Here is a 6,628-nt window from a genome sequence, read left to right on the forward strand (position 1 = left end):
AATAAAAATGCGAGAAAAGCGTGCACTGACTTAGCTGAGGCAAGTAGCTGCTGAGAAATCTTTAAGTATTTTAGAACAATAAAAAGTTACAAATATTTTGTAATGAAAATACAGTTTGAACTTCTCTTTGAATGTAACTGAAACCGCATCTATAGTCTATTACAGATTTCATATGAAGTGTTCTTTGCTTTCTGAGGTCGAATACTTAAAATCGGATTTAAGGTTATTTGGCAAAAGTTAGGCAGATATGATAGAAGAATTCTCTTTTTGTAAGAATTGAAAATCTAACAATCGTTAAGCTTAAAATAATGCATAGTTCAAATTATGAACAAATTAAACAAAACAGAAAGAGATTCATACTCATTACATTTTTACACGGCAGAAAATTCTAAATTTTGTTATTTCTGTTGATACCTTTTTTCAGTCTTCCAACAAAATGCATAAACATGTACACAAAAAGTACTTTGCGTGGATATTGCGGGTACCGTATGTTTTGTAAAAAAGTTTCTCTTATTTTCCATAAATAAATTTTGAACAAAAATCTCTCTAATTTCCATAATGTTAAACAAAATCTTCGTCAAAAGAATCTTTCTACTTTTCAATAAACTTAAAGAAAATCTTCATTAAATGATCCGATTCGGAAAAAAATAAACTGAAAATCAGGAACTTTAAATCACAAACCACAAATAAAATCGGTAACAGCCGAAGAAATTCCTTTTTATGCTTGAGTTTATATACTTTGTTTAGGGAAAATTAATCAAGAAGTTCAAAAGCTAGTTGCAAAAATTTACGTACTTGTATCGTTTTTTTTTTGTTTTTTTTTATTATTATTATTTTACAGAACCGCCGTATACTCGTTCTTTTATACAGTTCGCCATTTAGACCCATTATTCAACTCGACAACTTAGACCTATCAATCAAACTGCTGTTATTACTAATAGCAGTGTCAATCTGGTATTCTAATTAAACAAAGTAACAACACTCTTGAAAATTATTCCAAAATTCACTTACAGTATATTTGACCGGGTTGTACAAACATAATTATATATCGCTTTCATTTGCCATGCCATGAAATCATTCACGTCAGTCGTGTCAAGGTGAACCTACTTTGTTTAAAGTGAATTGGTCGACATTGGGCATGCTATCCATAAGTATTTCAAATATTGACAGAAAACAATAGAAATGTATCATTTAAATATTGTTTTTATAAAATATTGCTTGAACAAAATGTTGATAAAGTTCTAACTTAAAGATATTTAGTATGAACATTTTTAATACTATTTTGTTCTAGAACATTTTATTATATGCTATATAAATGCATGATATATCATTCTATATCTATATATTTCATATTTGAAAACAACTTCCATGATATATTTGAGCCGTCAACGTCAACATAGTGGGTTTGCGACCAGCATGGATACAGACCAGCCAGCTCATCCGCGCAGTCTGATCAGGATCCATGCTGTTCGCTTACAAACCCTATAGCAAGTAGAGAAACTGATAGCGAACAGCATGGATCCTGATCAGACTGCAAGGATGCGCAGGCTGGTCTGGATCCATGCTGGTCGCAAACCCAATATGTTGGTTTTTGTCGTGACGCAGCTCATATATTTTTTCGTGGTTTGTTGTTATGTCAAAAAATAAATTCTATAGCAACGCAATTATATATTGCATTATAGACTAATTCCTTTTAAAGTCATTATTCCAAGAAAAATGAAATGTAAGCTTTACTCGAAAGAACAGGTCAACACATGATAGCTTTTTTAAAAATTTAAATGAAAACTTTGAGACAGATGATTTATTTTCAAGCAGTATTATCCCTTATATGTTTATATTTTACATGTAGTATCTACCAATCTTTTTTCTACGATGTTGCATTGTGGACGTCAAATTGTCAGTCCACATCCGACTCAGTCAGTCAGTCCGTGTTGTTTTTGTTCCTTCCAAATTAACATTGAAAAACTCCGTACAGCCTGATTTATTTTCCTACAATACATCTCCATACACCAATGTGTTAATAAGATAGAATCAACGAAAGTATATGGTTTCAGCTTCAGCCATATGAATTCAAGACTAAACAATATAATTGAGCCGCGTCATGACAAAACCAACATAATGGGTTTGCGACCAGCATGGATCCAGACCAGCCTGCGCATGGATGATCCGCGCAGTCTGATCAGGATCCATGCTGTTCGCTATCAGTTTCTCTACTTGTAATAGGGTTAGTAAGCGAACAGCAATGTTCCTGATCAGACTGCGCGGATGCGCAGGCTGGTCTGGATCCTTGCTGTTCGCAAACCCATTATGTTGGTTTTGTCGTGACACGGCTCATATTTAATATAATATTCAGGAAGATTTGCGCATCAATAGGTCTCGAATGCCACGAATATGTTATGGTAGTCTGGGAAATCATGTTTTTGCATATATAATTTGTAATTTTGACCAGACGATGTCAAATGAAAGAACTTAGCACAAAACTGTCGGCATTTATTCATACAACTTTGTAAAGGGCACCATTGTAGGTAGCCAAAACACATAAAAATATGTTTGTATATTTCATAAGCAATTTGCATTCATTAGGGTTGTCAAATTTCTTATTCAGTACTTTTTTTAAAGAAAAAAAACTCATCAAATATATCTGTCTCGTTTTTAGATATAAAACTCCAGTAGGAGCAATGCGGGAAATACAATATATCCTGTCCTAAAGAGTAATCCCTTTAAGAAAACGCCTACATATCAATCTATATATAATTAATTTCTTCAATTTAAGAACTTTGCTTGCTCTTGCTGTTCAATGTATTTTGGGAATAAAATCCGCGCTAAACAAATATGTATAGATAAGCAGTTTCTCTGGATAAAAATAAAGGTGCATAGCCAGAGTAGAACGGAACCGAGGGGCATCCGTGATCGTTGACTTCAAACCACTTGCTCCTCTTCGCTGTGGGCTCGAATCCTGACAGAAGGAACTTTGCATTCTTTCATGCGAGGAAGCTACGATCGATTGGGCACCCGAGTTCTTCCTCCGCCGGTAGAAGATGGAAAGTCAATATAAATCATAAAAAAAAGAACCTTAATTACTTCCGATTTGCGTCTTGATCGGGATCAAGCCACTTTACAACGAATTCTTTACTTTTTCGGTAGTTTATCATTGCTCATAGGTTTTTATAGATGGTTCAATTGCTTTCCAAGATACAAATACAGAGTTATAACCAAATCATGCATTTGAACCAAATTTTATCTTGTTACAGTTCAAGTAAATAATTGTTCAATGGATCATTCTAAAATAAACTTTTTTTGTCATACTTTTAGCCGAACATGTCGATACAGGATATTCTATAGTTTCATTTCCACCTGTTTTATAATATATATATATATATATATATATATATATATATATATATATATATATATATATACATGTATCAATCTTTAATCCGTCAAATTCGCCGCTCAATACGTCTCAGGACAAATAAACATAACCAGAATATTCGGAAATCAGACCGCAGCATAGTAAATAAATAAGAAATCAGATATTTCTGGACAAAAAATCAAATAAAACTAAATTAGGTGCCTAATCCAACTTGCAATGAACATTTATTCGTAATAATTCGTCTTGTGTAAATAATCTTCAGACTAACTCATCACCTTAACAAATCAAAAGGGCTGCAAGCTCTGTGGTATTTTCTGATCCCTGGAATCTAAATCGTACTGTATATCTGTATGTGTTTTCCTGTATAAGTTTATTTTTATGTACTATAAGTCATCTTGCAGGGCGCCAGAGTTTGATACATACGGAATTTTGCATAACTAGAGTTGCATCAAAAAATAATTTATGTTCATTTTTTATGATAGCCACACTTTATCCTTGAATATCGTGGCTATTTCATTAACAAAGACACTAAAAAAAAAAAGAATTAAAAAAATGTTGACCTGAATGGGATTCGAACTCCGGACCTCTCACACACGATACTAGCGCGTTACCCCTGCACCACGGAGAAGTTTAATATTTAGCAGCTGAATAAAATCAAGTCATTCTAAATTTAGAATTTCCATTGCATTTCGGGTTAGGGTAATTTCGAGGTATTTTGTTCAGGGTAAACCTGTTGTTAAAATTGCAGTAAATAATTTAGCAAAAATCTTCTCGCCCATACAGTCCAACATGTAGAAACTATATATTCAACTACTCGGCAGTCAGATTTATTTGACTGTGTAGTATTCGGTAATAGACATCGCTAAAATAGCATTTTCATTGATTAAAATCATATTCATCCGCGTAATTTGTGAGTGTGCATTTATTGACAACTCTATAAGCCAACGCTACTTTAAAAGTTTGAAGGTGTAGTAATTTGTTGGACACTTGTAATAAAAAATTGTTCTTTCTTTTAAATTGCTGGTTTTTAAGCAGTTTTGAGTGAGAACTAATTTGCGTTGTTAGGACTGTTAGGAAATTTTGTGTTAGACCGTGGATGTTTGCTATGTATTATCTGATCTGCGATCAGAAAATACAAAAACGATTGAAAACAGAATATCATATTTCCAAGGACATGTTTTCTGACTAAAATGAATAATATATAGTATGCTTTTACCTAACGCCCACTTCCGATATTATATGTAAGACCAACACAGAAAGAATGTAATTATTCCAGAATTATAGATTTGCAGGAGCTTAAATATTCACCAGCGATAGTTAAACAACATTGTTTGGTCCCCCATTTACTTATTATGTAACTTGTAAATTGCATGTCGTAAGTTTCTATATCATGCTTTTCCTGACGCTCACTTCCGATCTTATATGAAAAGTTTGATTTTTTGTAGGCTTAGATAGTAAGAATGTAATAATTATTTTCCCATAATTATATATTTGCAGGACCTTAAATATTTGCCAGCGATAGTTAAACAACATTGTTTGGTCCCCCATTTACTTATTATGTAACTTGTAAATTGTCGGTCGTAGGTTTCTATATCATGCTTTCCCTGACACCCACTTCCGATCTTATTTGAAAAGTTAATTTTTTTCTAGGCCAACATAGTAAGAATATAATTATTTTCCCAGAATTATGTATTTGCAGAACCTTAAATATTTTCCAGCGATAGTTAAACAACATTGTTTTGTTACTTTTGTATGCAACTGGTAAATTGTAGAAGTATCAGCCTGTAAGTCGTACGAGTGTCCCTTTTGCTTCAATATCAGCCTTTAAAAATCACAGGATTACCGCGCTGTCGTTTCAATTTTAGCCCATAGAAAATCATTGAAATCACATAATTACGATAACCGTTGTCGCTTCAATATTAGCCCATAGAAACCAAATAATTTCTGCTATTGCATAAATATCAGCCCATAGAAACAGCATAATAACCGCTGTCGCTTCAATATCAGCCCATAGAAACAGCATTATAACCGCTGTCGCTTCAATATCAGCCAATAGAAACAGCAAAATAAGCGCTGTCGCTTTAATATCAGCCCATAGAAACAGCATAATAACCGTTGTCGCTTCAATATCAGCCCATAGAAACCATATAATAACCGTTGTCGCTTCAATATCAGCCCATAGAAACAGCATTATAACCGCTGTTGCTTCAATATCAGCCAATAGAAACAGCATAATAAGCGCTGTCGCTTTAATATCAGCCCATAGAAACAGCATAATAACCGTTGTCGCTTCAATATCAGCCCATAGAAACCATATAATAACCGTTGTCGCTTCAATATCAGCCCATAGAAACAGCATAATAACCGCTGTCGCTTCAATAAACAGCATAATAACCGCTGTCGCTTCAATATCAGCCCGAAGAAACCACTTAATTACATCTTTTGCTTCGATATATAAAACGATAAAAATAGCAGGCTTAACCTTGAATTTCATGAACTGCAAATAATAATAATAGCTATATTTCAAATGATATATTACAACAATTATGACAATTTATTGGATGTTTATTGTATCAAAACAGCTAGTACTTCTTGTATTATTTTTGCCTCTGATGTAAAATGAACCTAACGTGAATTGAAAATTATGTATTTTATAAATGCAATATAAGTATAATACTCATCAAAAGCGATGGTAGACATAAATAAAAAAATAAAAAGTTTGTACAGAGTTTTATAGGGAACTGTAACTTAGTCATAAAAGTGCTAGACCATCCCATCTCTTGATCTGGTCATAAAAGATTATATAATTGACATATCAATAGTTCTTGAAATGACACATTTGTGTTCTATTATATTTGTACATACAAAGTATGTCAATTCGTCCAAACGATGTCAAACCTGAAACTGATGACACTCTGAAATTAACATTCATACAGTAAGTTTGGCAAAGAGGAAACAGTCATACTGCAGTTTGGTAAAATTGTCAATTTATTATAACTATATATGGTCATATAAAGAACTTTATATCACAAAACTTGCGAGGAACAACTGGCATTTTGCAAGAGTTACACCAGATATATCAATCTTTTGCACGTTAGATTAATTTGAAATGATAAAGGTGATATATCCGTATATGCAAATTGGAAAAGTCCACTCTTCCCTCGTACAAGCAATTTTATGATACCCCATGTTATAAAATATTACTAAAATAGTTTGCTTTGCCTAGATAAAAGCAATATTTAAAGGTCATTTAAT

This window comes from Ruditapes philippinarum, unplaced genomic scaffold (assembly GCF_026571515.1).
Source record: "Ruditapes philippinarum isolate M1 unplaced genomic scaffold, ASM2657151v2 ctg3933_1_1_1_1, whole genome shotgun sequence".
In the NCBI taxonomy this organism is placed as follows: domain Eukaryota; kingdom Metazoa; phylum Mollusca; class Bivalvia; order Venerida; family Veneridae; genus Ruditapes; species Ruditapes philippinarum.